The sequence below is a fragment of the Hemitrygon akajei genome, chromosome 2, assembly GCF_048418815.1.
Source record: "Hemitrygon akajei chromosome 2, sHemAka1.3, whole genome shotgun sequence".
NCBI lineage: Eukaryota > Metazoa > Chordata > Chondrichthyes > Myliobatiformes > Dasyatidae > Hemitrygon > Hemitrygon akajei.
This window is the reverse complement of record NC_133125.1, coordinates 24,935,142-24,949,363: the sequence shown is the minus strand read 5'-3', so window position 1 is coordinate 24,949,363 and position 14,222 is coordinate 24,935,142.

Sequence of the window (14,222 nt, the reverse complement as noted above, 5' to 3'; positions counted from 1 at the left end):
GCAACACACATAAAATGCTGGAGGAACTCAGCAGGTCAGGCAGCATCTATGGAAAAGAATAAGCGGTCGACATTTTGAGGCCTTTCCAGTTCCTGAAGAAGAGTCTCAACCTGAAACGTCAACTGTTTACTCTTTTCCATTGATGCTGCCTGTCTTGCTGAGTTCCTCCTGCATTTTGTGTGTGTGTGTTTAAACTTTATTTTCAGTTTTAAAATGAGAAAATTTATATCTGAAAGTAAATAAATACAGTTATAAAGAAATGAAGGCAGTGGGTTGAGTAAACACTGAACTGTTAGCTGGGGAGGACCACTGCAATTAAAGAGACTCTTCATTGTTCTTATGAGAGACTATTTCACTGAGGAATTATGACTATGGACTAACTGAAAGGAAAGATAGTAAGAGATTTGAAAGTAGTGGGGGGAGGGGGAAATGCATTTCAGTTAGTCCTGAAAAAGGGTCTTGGCCCAAAACGTTGACAATGCTTCTCCCTATAGATGCTGCCTGGCCTGCTGTGTTCCACCAGCATTTTGTGTGTGTTGTTTGAATTTCCAGCATCTGCAGATTTCCTCGTGTTTGCTCACCTCGATCATATTGCTTCTCCATTCTGATGTTTGCTTTGAACACCAACAGAACCTCTTGACTACGTCTGCATGCTTTTATGCACGGAGTTGCTGCCACATGATTGGCTGATTAGATATTTGCATTAACAAGCAGGTGTACTGTACCTAATGAAGTGGCCACTTACCAGAGTAGCACACAGTATGAGCTTCTAGAAACAGAGAGATTAACCAGATTTAAAAATGGGAATTTAAAAAAGTGACAGGAATAGTTGACAACTCATTTATTTTCACAGTAGAAGACTTAAATTATTTCAATTATAATTGAAAATCAGGGCCAACACATGAGAGTAACTTGCAGCCTTTACTATATCCTGTACAAGTGTCACAATACTCTATTGTTAAACTCCATTATCCTGGTGATAGTAAATACGCAATTTGCCTTCTTAGTTACTTACTGCACCTGCCTGCTAATTTATTATGTCTCATGCATAAGAACATCCAGTCCCTCTGTGCTCCACTCATCTGTAATCTCTCTCCACCTGGATAATCATCTGCCTTTTGTTTGCTCTTAGCAATGCTAATGATCTCACATTTTTCATCATTAAAATCCGCTTTCTAAGTTTTGCTCTCGGTCAACGTCTGTACATTTTGTTTCAGACTCCATCTATCCTCACAGGAGTATGCCTTATTTTCAGGTCATCAGTAAACTTTGATATGTGCTATTGATATAGATATTGATATAAAGCACATTGGTTGCTTAACTTTGGTTAAAAAAAGCTCAATGGATTCAGAAACTGCCAATATAATGCCCCTATTTGAGAGAGAAACATGTAGAGACTGTAGGATTTAGACACATTGATGACAAAGGAGAATGTGTGTGGCGTAGAGAAACTGGTAGATGGTGGAGTTGAATATGCTTGTAACTTTAGTCTTCTTGGTGATGCAGTGTTCAAGATTTTAAAAGCAGAGCTTTGAGCCAGTTTTCGCTAAGTTGGACAATCCACACCAGGGCTGTGTAAAAAGAGTTACTTCTTAATCAGGGCAGCGAACGAGATTTCAAAGGCAGAGTTTCGTGGCAGCTTCTCTGAGTTGTGGAGTGAACAATCAGCAAGAGGCATTCATTAGAAAGAGCCAATAAAAATAGCACAGGCACAAGCAGAGCAGCCATTCTTTTGGAGTGTGCCTGACTTTGGCAAGATCAGATTTGGGTCAGGTAGATTGCCTTGTAAGTTACTCTTTCTATTCTTATTTGTTCATTCTCATGTACTAGTGCATAGTGTAGTGAGAATACTTCTTTCTCTTTGGGATGTATATCCTGTGCCTTCTGAACGGCTCCAGGGCTGTGTTTTGCACTGTGTGGGGGATGTGGGTAGTCTGGGGGACCTCCAGTCTCACAGATAGACATATCTGCACCAGGTGCATTGAGCTACAGCTCCTGAGAGAACATATTAAGGAACTGGAGCAGCAACTTGATGACATTTGACTCATACGGGAGAATGAGAAGTGATAGACAGGAGCTACAGGGAGGTTCTCACCCCTAGGTTGCAGGAGACAGATAACTGGGTGACCATCAGGAGAAGGAGGGAAGATTCACAGCCAATGTAGGAACGGGGTCAGATTTATGGATCACTGAGATCTCTTCTGGAGAAGGTATGACCTATACAAAAGGGATGGGTCACACCTGAACCAGAGGGGGTCCAATATCCTTGTGGGCAAGTTGGTTAGAGTTATTCAGGTGGGTTTGAACTAACTTGGCAGGGGGATGGGAACCAGAAAGACTGCGCTGAAGATGTGGTAGTTGGTTTACAAACAGAGGCAAAATGTAGTGGGACTCCTAGCAAGGAGAAGCTGATGGTACGGTAAAATTGCAGTCAACAGGTTGAGTTGCAACGTAAAAAGCGGACAAAATCAAAAAGGGAGAACATGGGACTAAAGGTTTTATATTTGAATGTGCACAGTGTATGGTATAAGGTTGATGAACTTATAGCACAGTTAGATTGGCAAGTACTATGTTGTAGCAACACTGAATCACTGCTGAATGGAGATTATAACTGGGAATTTAATGTGCAAGGATTCACATTGCACATATCTAATGGACAGGCAGGAAGGCAGAGAGTGTGGTGTGGCTCTGTTGGCAAAAAATGAAATTAAATCATTAGAAAGAGAAGACATAGGACTGGAGGTGTTGTCATTGTGGACAGATCTAAGAAACTGCAAGGGTAAAAAGATCCTGATGGGAGTTGTATACAGACCCCTAAACAGAAGTAAGGATGTGGTCTACAAGTTACGAGAGATAGAAAAGGACAATGTTACAATATTGAGCACATCTACATGAAACGCTGTCATAGGAAAGCAGCACCTATCATCAAAGATCCTCCCCACCCAGGCCATGCTCTTTTCTTGCTGCTGCCATCAGGCAGAAGGTACAAGAGCCCCTGGATTTACACCACCAGGTTGAAGAACGTTTACTACCCCTCAACCATCAGGCTCTTGAACAAAAGAGGACAACTTCACTAACTATTGAGACGTTCTCACAACCAATAATCTCACTTTAAGGACTCTTTATCTTGTTATTTTATGCTCTCGTTATTTACTGCTATTTCCTTATTGTGGCATTTCAACAGGTTGTTTTCTTCTATACTCTTGCTCTTTCCTTGCCTCTGTTTACAGTTACTATTCTATAGAACTGTTGAGTATGTCCACAGGAGAAAGAACCTCAGGGTTGCACTCTAATAATAAATTTTATTTTTTACTTTGAACTTTGAAGTTCACTGTACTTCAGATTGTCCTGCTAATATGCAAGTTCCTGATTTGCTAACTTGAACTTCAGTCTGTTGTGCGTGGTTGTTTTCCTCTGTTTCTTTATTAGGGGTTGAAGGTTAGCCAGTACTGAGGCAAGAGTTATTAGGCCAAAATTTGTTGCCAAAATAAAGGCACTCGGATAATAGTCCATTAATAACCCAGCAATGTGATCAAGGTTTAGTCTAGTTCAAACTGCCACAATTTATTGAATATCAATTGGTATTGTCTGCAAGACCTTATACAAGAACCTGCAGACAATGCCATATGATTTTCAAACAATTGAAAATTAAGTACCATTTAAATTAACTGTAGGTCGCTAGTGCTGACACTTAGTAGCGCATGTACTGTTTTCATTAGTGAATTTCCTTTCCTGTAATACCATGCCAAAATGCAGAGAAAGCTAAAATCTGAATCTTGTTGTTTAATAGCAAACTGTTCATAGATAGTTAAAATAATTATTTTTTTTATTTTCTACCCTTTATCTTCTTCAAGTGGTTCCCCACACTTTATTTTCATTGTTAATGTGGTAAACAATTAGCTATCTGGCTCCAACAGATTCTGTCTTGTGATTTTCTCAGCCAGGATATGTCCTTTTTTGGTCATTTGAGCCCAGCTAATTGCCTTCAAATTGGGCAGGGCTCACTGCATTTCTCTCAGGGCAGAGTAAATTGTTTTAATTAATTGTCTTACCAGAGCTTTTGCATCTGGGATGTAGCTCAATGACAGATTCGCTGTCTGTAAGGGGTTTGTACGCCTTCCCCATATCAGCATGGGCTTCCTCTGGGTGCTCTGGTTTCCTCCCACACTCCGAAGATGTACCAGTTAGGGTTAGTAAGTCGTGTTTATACTATATTATTGCCAGAAGCATGGTGGCACTTGTGGGCTGCCCCAGAACATCCTCGGACCGTGTTGGTCATTGACGTAATCGCCGCAGTTCACTGTATGTTTTGATATACGTGTGATGAATAAAGCTAATCTTCTCTTCTACTTGAATGCAATGGTTATGTCACATTTTATTTCTATGAATGTTCTTTATCTGAGACCACACTGAAAACACTGGAGGAATTTGGCAAGTCAGATAACGTCTATCGGGAGAAGTGGACAGCTGATATTCCAGGTTGAGACGCTTCGTCTGGAGTGAAAGATAGGGGAGAGATATCCGATGTATAGAGGTAAAGAGAGGCCATGGAGCACAAGCTGATAAGCGGTGATAAGTGCCAAACTAGGGAAAATCTGCAGATGCTGGAAATCCGAGCAATGCACACACAAAATGCTGGAGGAACTCAGCAGGCCAGACAGCTTCAAAGGGAAAAAGCACAGTCGACATTTTGGGCCGAAGCCCTTTGGCAAGACTAGAGAAATAAAAGCTGAGTAGATTAGAAAGGTGGGGGTAGGGGAGAGAGAAACACCAGGTGATAACTGAAACTTGCAGAGGGCATATAATAAAGTAAAAATTAGTGGGAAGTTAGAGGATTGGATAGCTTTTAAAAACCAACAGAAGGCCACTAATAACGTCAAAAAGAAGAAAAAGATGGAATTCAAAGATAAGCTAGCCAGTAATATTAAAGAGGATATCAAAAGTTTCTTTTGATATATAAAGTGTAAAAGAGGTGAGAATAGATATTGGACCACTGGAAAATGATACTGGAGAAGTAATAATGGAGTACAAGGAAATGGCGGCCGAGTTGAATAAGTATTTCACATTGGTCTTCACTGTGGAAGACACTAGCAGTATGCTGGACAGTCAAGAGTGTCAGGGCGCAGAAGTGTGTGAAGTTGCCATTACTAGCAAGAAGGTTTTTGGGAAACTGAAGGGTTTGAAGGCAGATACGTCATCTGGACCAGAAAGAGCACCTGAAAGAGGTGGCTGACGAGATTGTGGAGGCAATAGTAATGATCTTTCAAGAATCAATTGATTCTGGCATAGTTTTGGGTAACTGGAAAATTGCAAATGTCACTCCACTCTTCAAGAATGGAAACAGGCAGAAGATAGTTAGTCTGACTTCAGTGGTTGGGAAGATGTTGGGAGTCGATTGTAAAGGATGTGGTTTTGAAGTACTTGGAGACACATGATAAAATAAGCCAAAATAGGCTATGGTTTCCTTAAGGGAAAATCTTGCCTGCGAAATCTGTTGGAATCCTTTGAAGAAATAACACGCATAATAAACAAAGGAGAATCAGTTGATGTTGTGTACTTAGATTTTCAGAAGGCCTTTGACAAGGTGCTGCACGTGAGGCTGCTTAACAAGTTAAGAGCCCATGGTATTACAGGGAAGATACTAGCATGGACAGAGCATTGGCTGATTGGCAGGAGGCAAAGACTGGGAATAAAGGGAGCCTTTTTTGGTTGGCTGCCAGTGACTAGAGGTGTTCCACAGGGGTCTGTGATTGGGACTGCTTCTTTTACGTTATATATCAATGATCTGGATGACGGAATTGACGACCAAGTTTGGGGAAGATACAAAGATAGGTGGAGGGACAGGTAGTTCTGAGGAGGCAGAAAGGCCACAGAAGGACTTAGACAGATTAGGAGAATGGGTAAAGATGTGGCAGATGGAATGCAGTGTTGGGAAGTATATGGTCATGCACTTTGATAAAAGGAATAAAAGCACAGACTATTTTCGAAATGGAGAGAAAATTCAAAAATCTGAGCTGCAAAGGGATCTGGAAGTCCTCGTACAGGATTCCCTAAAGGTTAATTTGCAAATTGTGTCGGTGGTAAGGAAGGCAAATACAATATTAGCATTCATTTCAAGAGGACTTGAATATAAAAGCAAGGATGTAATATTGAGGCTTTATAAAGCACTGATGAGGTCTCACTTCGAGTATTGTGAGCAGGTTTGAACCCCTTAGCTAAGAAAGGGTGTGGTAACATTGAAGAGGGTTCAAAGCAAGTTCATAAAAATGATTTCAGGATTGATAGGCTTGTCATATGAGGAGTGTTTGATGGCTCTGGGCTTCTACTCACCGGAATTCAGAAACATGAGGGATGACCTAATTGAAACCCATCAAGTGTTGAAAAGCCTTGACTGAGTGAATGTGTAGAGGATATTTCCTATGGTGGGAGTTTCTAAGACCAGACGACACAGCCTCAGAATAGAGGGATGTCCTTTTAGATCGGAGATGAAGAGGAATTTCTTTAGCCAGAGAGTGGCGAATCTGTTGAATTCATTGGCACAGGTGGCTGTGGAGGCCAGGTCATTGGGTGTATTTAAGGCGGAGATTGATAGGTTCTTGATTAGTCAGGGCATGAAGAGATACAGGGAAAAGTAAGGAGATTGGGGCTGAGAGCGAAAGTAGATCAGCCATGATGAAATGTTGGAGCAGACTCCATGGACCAAATGGCCTAATTCTGATCCTATATCTTATGGTCTATCTATCACCCCAGCCTGCCTCCTCACCTGTCACTTGACAACTCTTGCTCCATCCTTTAAAGATTACCTTTATTTGTCACCTGTGCATCAAACATACAGTGAAATATATTGTCAGCACCAACAACTAACACAGTCCAAGGAATTCTGGGGGCAGCCCACTAGTGTCTCCATTCTTCATGTGGGCATTGTTCTGTGAGTTCCATAACCATAAAGGATTTTCTTCTGAGCTTTTAACTGAATTTAATGGTGAGTATTTTACTTTCACATCCTTACTGTTAATTGTAAATGTTTTCTGTGTCGAGTTTCCCAAACGTATGCTTTGTATTAAGCCATTTCCAGTGTCTCATATTGTTTCTGAGCATTTGGTTTTCTCTGTTCTAGAGAAAGAAGCATCAACCTGTTCAGTCTAACAAGGAAAATAGATGATCTCACTTTTAGTTTTGTCCCTGCTTTATGATCTTAATTATGTTATGATCTTTCCAGTCTGTTTAAATCTCCTTTGCTCTTTGGTAGCTAGAACTGTTCATATCACAATGCAGAATTCAGGTCTGCCAAGGTTCTGTACATGTAAATATGACTCCTGCGTTTTTGTATGACACATGGCTCCAGGGCTGAACACCTAATGGGTTCTTTTTTTCTCATTTTTTTCTTGCTCCAGTAAGTTTTTTAGAATTCTCTTTTTTTTGAGTCACCATATTTTTCAATCCTTAATATTGTTTTTCTTTCCTCTTTTGAGACATTGTAAGTGTTACTTGCTTCGATGTACTCTTGTTATTTTGGTCAATAATAATAAAAAAAAGATTTGAAAAGAAAAAAATATGCATGTAATAATGAGTTATACTGCCAATATTTCTGCCCCCAGGCAGTTAATCTGATCAGTGATTCTTGATAGCCATCCCCACCCATCTATCACTGCACTTTAAACCACTTTTGATAATGTTGTTACATTCTAATACTGTTAATTATGTACATTTTATTCCTCATCAGTTCTTTAACCCCTAAGCTTATATTTATATGTCTTTATTCTTACAGTTGTTGGGCGTGTAGCACAACATACCACAACAAATTTCTAATACATGTAAGTGTATTTGGTGTATAAAATTGATCCTTGGTATCCTACTTCCCACTTACCAGCATTGCTGCAGATCCTTTATGTGAAGAATTATTGTACGCTCAACATTTTCTAGTCTGAGAAATTACCTTTAATCCCGATTCTCTAGTTTCTCTTTGAATAACAGGCTGTTCCCTATTCTGTGCAATGCTCTGGCACCACAATCAAATATCATAATCTTCAGGTTTTGTTCATTAGAAAAATAATCGTGAAACTAATTTGAAAGTACATTACACACAGAGGCCACTTTATAGGACACAAGAGTGGAACTTGGTCTGGTCTTCTGCTGCTGTAGCCCATCCACTTCAAAGTTCGACTTGTTGTGCATTCAGCAATGCTCTTCAGATACTGTTGTAACGGTGGATTGCTGTTGCCTTCCTGTCAACTTGAACCGGTCTGGCCATTCTCCTCTGACCTCTCTCATTCTCACCACAAAACTGCCACTTACTGGATTTCTTTTTGACTTTTGCACCATTCTCTGTAAACTCTAGAGACTATTGTGTGTGAAAAATCCCATAAGATCAGCAGTTTCTGAGATACTCAAACCACCCAGTCTAACAACAGCAATCATTCCACGGTCAAAGTCACTTAGATCTGATGTTTGGTTTGAACAATAACTGAACCTCTTGATCATGTCTATACGCTTTTATGCACTGAGTTGCTGCCACATGACTGTCTGATTAGATACTTGCATAAACAAGCAGTGTACTGGGGTACCTAATAAAGGGGCCACTGAGTGTACTGTACATCTCCTGTATTATCTATTCTGCCCTGCCCATTAGAACATTGGGAGAACAGAGCAGGGGTAAAAATGTAGCATTTTTGCATATAACTTTGTGTCAAACATAACAAAAAAACCCCCACTAATATATTTCAGGAAATCAGCTTGTTATAAATGCCATCACTTATTTGGTTTAATATTTGTTTAAAAATTATAATGATTTCATAGCAACAGCTTGTTCAATAATATATGTACAGCACCATAGTTTTGAATATAATACACTAACTAGACTATATAAATGTTGGTTATTGCAAAATAAAACAAAAAAGATCCCCAAATATTTAAGAAGGAACCTCTGATGGAAATGACATCAGCAGATTTGTTCAATTGGTTGAGTTACTAATTGAAACAACTTAAACATACTTAGCTGATACACAGAACTACTGCACACATTATCTTCAGGTTTTGTTCAGAAGCAAGATTAGAAGGCAAAACATAATTAAGGCATGACAAGATCACATTAAACTTAATAGCCCATTTGAAGTTGTCTTTATTTGCATATAATACTTTGACTCCACATCCTCCAAACTTAATTTCATATTGGAAAAGCATAAGTTTTCTTGAAGTTCTTAAGTAATACTGGCACTGCAATGCAAAGATGAAAATTTAGATGTGACAGCTACTCTATCTATGCATAGATCACTTTGTACTTAGCTCAAAGTGCTGGAGGAACACAGCAGCAGCATCAATGGAATAAACACTCGAGCTTCAGGCTGACACTCTTCATCAGACAACACACACAAAATGCTGGGGGAACGCAGCAGGCCAGGCAGCATCTATAGGGAGAAGCACTGTCGACGTTTCGGGCCGAGACCCTTCGTCAGGACTGGAAAGGAAGGGGGCAGAAGCCAGAATCATCCACATCCTTCAATTTACACAGAGAGATTCCATTATATCTAGAACTTCTACTGGAAATGCAATTCAGTCCTCCTTATGTGAAAACATTGCATTTTTCTTTTCAAATATTCTATAACCTGTTTCTATATTCCATAAGTTCTTTAGAGCAAAAGTAAATGTAAGGTCTTACTTACCACATTGTTTGAGGCTCAGCAAATTTTAACAGACAGATGTTATCTGAGGATCAACTTGATAGTACTTCATTGTCAGGATAGGAGGAAGCATTCAAGGAGGTGATATTAAGCATTCAATGCAAATATATATGCATAATTAAATGACCTTGTGTTCCTCTCCCCTTTCCCCCCCACCTTTTAAATCTACTCCTCAGCATTTTTTTCCAGTCCTGCTGAAGGGCCTCGGCCCAAAATGTCGACTATACTCTTTTCCATAAATGCAGCCTGGCCTGTTGAGTTCCTCCAGTATTTTGTGTGTGTTATTGGGATTCCAAATCCTGGATTGTTTAATGTCATTTCTAGTACACCAGTGTAAAGAAGAACAAAATGATCATTCCTCCGGATCCGATGCAGCACATAAAAGACACAATAAGATTAAGAATACAATAATTAAAAAGACACTATAAATATACGAGGGGTGATCGATAAGTTCACGGCCTAAGGTAGAAGGAGTCAATTTTAGAAAACCTAGCACATTTATTTTTCCTACTTTTACACACTTAGTCCAGCGGTCGTGGAGCATACGGATCCCTTCTTTGTAAAAGTCGGCGTCTTGGACCTCCAGAAGTGGTCCACAGCAGGGGTGATTGGTAAGTTTGTGGCCTAAGGTAGAAGGAGATGAGTTATTAACTTCAAACTTTCTGCATTATCACTCAAAGAGTTGAACTGCATGTGCGTGTAATGAGAACTGTATAACTGATCTCCTTCTACCTTAGACCACGAACTTATCAATCACCCCTCGTAAATACATGCTAGCTTATATACATAGATTGATTGTGTACAAAGTGATGCTAGACACAAGAGTGTCTATACACAATGTGACTCTGACAGGAAATGAAAAAGTAGTGGCGGTTGGGGGTGTCGAGGGGTGGGTTAGTGGATCGAGGTGTTGATCAGCCTTACTGCTTGAGGAAAGTAATTGTTTTTGAGTCCTGTGGTCTTGACATGGATGCTACATAGTCTCCTCCCTGATGGGAATGGGATAGTCTATGAGCAAGGTTGGTGGGATCCTTCATGACGTTACTAGCCCTTTTCTGTTTACATGTCCTTGATGGTGGGTATGGTTTGAAGATTTTGACTACCCGTTGTGGAGCCTTCCTGTCCACACAGTGCAGTTTGCGTACGATGCAGTGTGGATGTTAGGATGCTCTCCGCTGCGTGTCTGCAGAACAAAGTGAATATTGATGTGCAAAGTCCAGCTCTCTTCAGCCTCCTCAGAAAGTAGAGGCATTGGTGAGCTTTCCTGAATGTGTTGGATGTGTTCTTTGACCACGAGAGGTCGTGCAGTCCCAAGAATTTGAAACAGCTTGCAGTTTCCACTGCCATGCCACTGATATAAAGAGGGGTGTGAGTGGGTGGGTTTTCCAGAAGTCGATAGCCAACTCTTTTGTCTTAAGAAAATGCTGGAGGAACTCAGTAAGTCAGGCAGCATTAATGGAAATGAATAGAAATTCAATGTTTTGGGTCTTCTTGACGTTGACGGAGAGGTTATTTACCTGGCACCAGGCCTCAAGCTCTTTCATCTCCTCTCTGTAGGCCAACTCATCATTGGTGATGAGCCTCACCAGTGTTGTGCCATTGGCAAACTCAACAAGAAGGTTACTCGGGTGTTTGGTCGTGCTGTCATGTGTAAACAAGAGTGTACAGCAATGGGCTCAATGGGGGGGGGGGCACCTGTGTTGAGGATAATGGGGAGGGAGGAGTGGTTGTGCATCTTGACTATCTGAGTTAGGAAGTCCAACATTTGTTTGTACAATGGTTACTTAGACTGAGGAGCAGGAGTTTGTTCACCAAAGACTGTGGGACAATAGTGTTGAATGCCAAACTGAAATTCATTAACAGCATTCTGATATAAGTGTCCGAGCTTTCCAGGTGTGTCAGGGCCAGATGAATGACAGATCTTATGGCATCTGCTGCAGAGCAGTTTTGTCAGTAAGCATATTGATGAATGTCCAGAGAGGTATCAGAATCAGAATCAGACTTTAATCGCCAAGTACCTATGCACATACAAGGAATTTACTTCCGGCAGATGTTGTCTCTCTGCTCATAACAATAATAATGATAAATATAAATGAAAATATAAATTGTACATACAGGTAGTGCAATCCAAGTAATAGTTAGCCGACAGTTAACCGGCAGTTAACTGTTCAGCAAAGTGACCGCAGTATGGAAAAAACTTCTCCAGTGCCTATTAGTCTTAGTCTGGAGGGATCTGAAGCGCCTACCAGACGGAAGCAGATCAAACAGTCCGTGCGCAGGATGGGAGGAGTCCTTTATGATGTTCCCCACCCTCTTCTTCAACCTGGAAGAGTACAGGTCCACAATAGAGGGCAGGGAGGCTCCAATAATGCGCTCGGCAGTCCTCAAAATAGAATTTTGATATGTGCCATTATCAGTTGTTCAAAGCACTTCATGACGATTGGCTTCAATGCCATTGGAAGGTAGCCGTTTAGTCCTGAAGATGCAGAGTTCTTTGGAACAGGGATGATGGTGGCTGATTTGAAGCAGGTGGGGACAAAGGCCTGGATGAGTGAAATGTTGATGTCCATGAAGGCCTCAGTGAGTTAAAAATGGGATAAAGACGTGCTTGTGTCAGAATGCAAGAGCTGTTATTAAGTTGCAGTTTCAGGGGATCACTGGTGAACAGCATAACAGCATTTGTGATGTCGAGCAGCCAATCACATTGAAGTACATTTACAAACAGTAAACCTTTACATTTAGAACATAAATATACTATATATAGGAACTTGATAAAACATTGGTTAGGCTGCAATTGGAGCAGTGTGTGCAGTTTTGGTCACCATCCTAAAGGAAGGAAGTGGTGACTTTGGAATGAGTGCAGAGAAAATTCAATGGGAACTTGCCTGGATTTGAAGTATTTAGTTTTGGAAAGAGATTGAACAGGCTGGTTTTATTAGGTTTTCTCCAAAGCTAGAGAGGCTGAAGGGTAACCTGATAGAGGTTTGTCAAAAAACAAGATAGGGTTGTTAGAAGTTTTTTTCCATGATAAAGACATCAAAGACAAAAAGGCATAGGTTTAGGATGAGAGGGAATTGTTTCAAAGGCATTTTGAGCCGCAAGGTCTTTTTGCACAGTGTGGTTTATATTTGGAATGTGCAGCCAGAGGAGGTAGTGGAATTAGCTACAATACTGAGATAGTTAGAAAGGCACTTAAATAGGCAAAGAGAAGGCAATTGAGATTTGTGTAGAGGGGCAAAAGGGTTGCCATGGGAGTGGTGGGCTGAAAGGCCTGTTTGTCCTGATGAAAGATCTCAGCCCAAAACATCAGCTGTTTGTTCCTTTCCATAGATGCTGCCTGACATGCTAAGTTCCTTCGGGGGGGGGGGGGGGGGGGGGTGTTAGTTATTCTGGATTTCCAGCCGCAACAGAATTCCTGCTGTTTAGGGCCTGCTTCTGTGCAGTACCACTCGAAGACTCTATAATATTTAGGTAACTATTTTAAGATTTTGCAGTGCACTTAATACAGATAAGAAAAGATACATTAATTTAGGGAGAAGCTTAAATATCATAAACATAGTTCTTAAAATGTAAATTAGAACATGTTTTTACTATTTTAAAATCCATTACATTTCAAAATGTTTCTGTGAGGAAGTGATGCACCATCAATAACTCACGCTGAGACTTAGGAAGCGAGATATCGGCTTTTATTGACTGGAAGAATAAACAACACTACATCCTGGGGAAAATGAGGGAGAGCAGCAGCCCACAGTCGCCTTTATACAGGGGTCTATGGGAGGAGCCACAGGAGCAGTCAGACAGGTATATCTAGTTCACCACAGGAAGTACAAACTATTTACACGATATAGATGTTTTTATGGCCAAAGAATTTGCTAATAGTGATAATGATTAAGTATACAGGCTTGTAAATTCATTTAGAACTAAAGCAATAAAGTGCATCATTCAGAGAATTTTACCGTAAGACTATGTCGCAACTTGATGAACTACGTATTTGATTTGTGGTGGAAAAGGCTGTAAACACTGCCACCTGTGGAGGAGAGGTGAACTGCTGATAGCATCTGGGAAATTTCCAGCACAGCAAAAATCCTAGTTTCAGTTGGCATCAAACGACAGTGAAAATTGAGGTTGTTGTCTATGCTGGAAAGGTATAATCTGAGCCAATAATTCTGGACACAGTGAATTGCAGTAACATAATGTACCATTGCAGTGATGAAGAGCACATTTCATTCCTGGTCTGTGAACGTCACTGGTAAGATCGACATTTATGACCCTAGCATGGTTGGTGGTAAGCCCTCTCATTGAGATTCTGCAATGTGGTGGAGGCTCACCCACAGAGCTGTCTGATAAGGGCTGCAGGGGAGGGTGTCCACAATGTCCAGTCAGCAACAATGAAAATTGTCCATTGTTAGGCCCAGCCTCAGAATTGAGGAGTGCTCATTTAGAACAGAGATGAAAAGGAATTTCTTTAGCCAGAGGGTGGTGAATCTGTGGAATTCATTGTCACTGTGGAGGCTAAGTTATTGAGTATATTTAAATCGGAGGTTG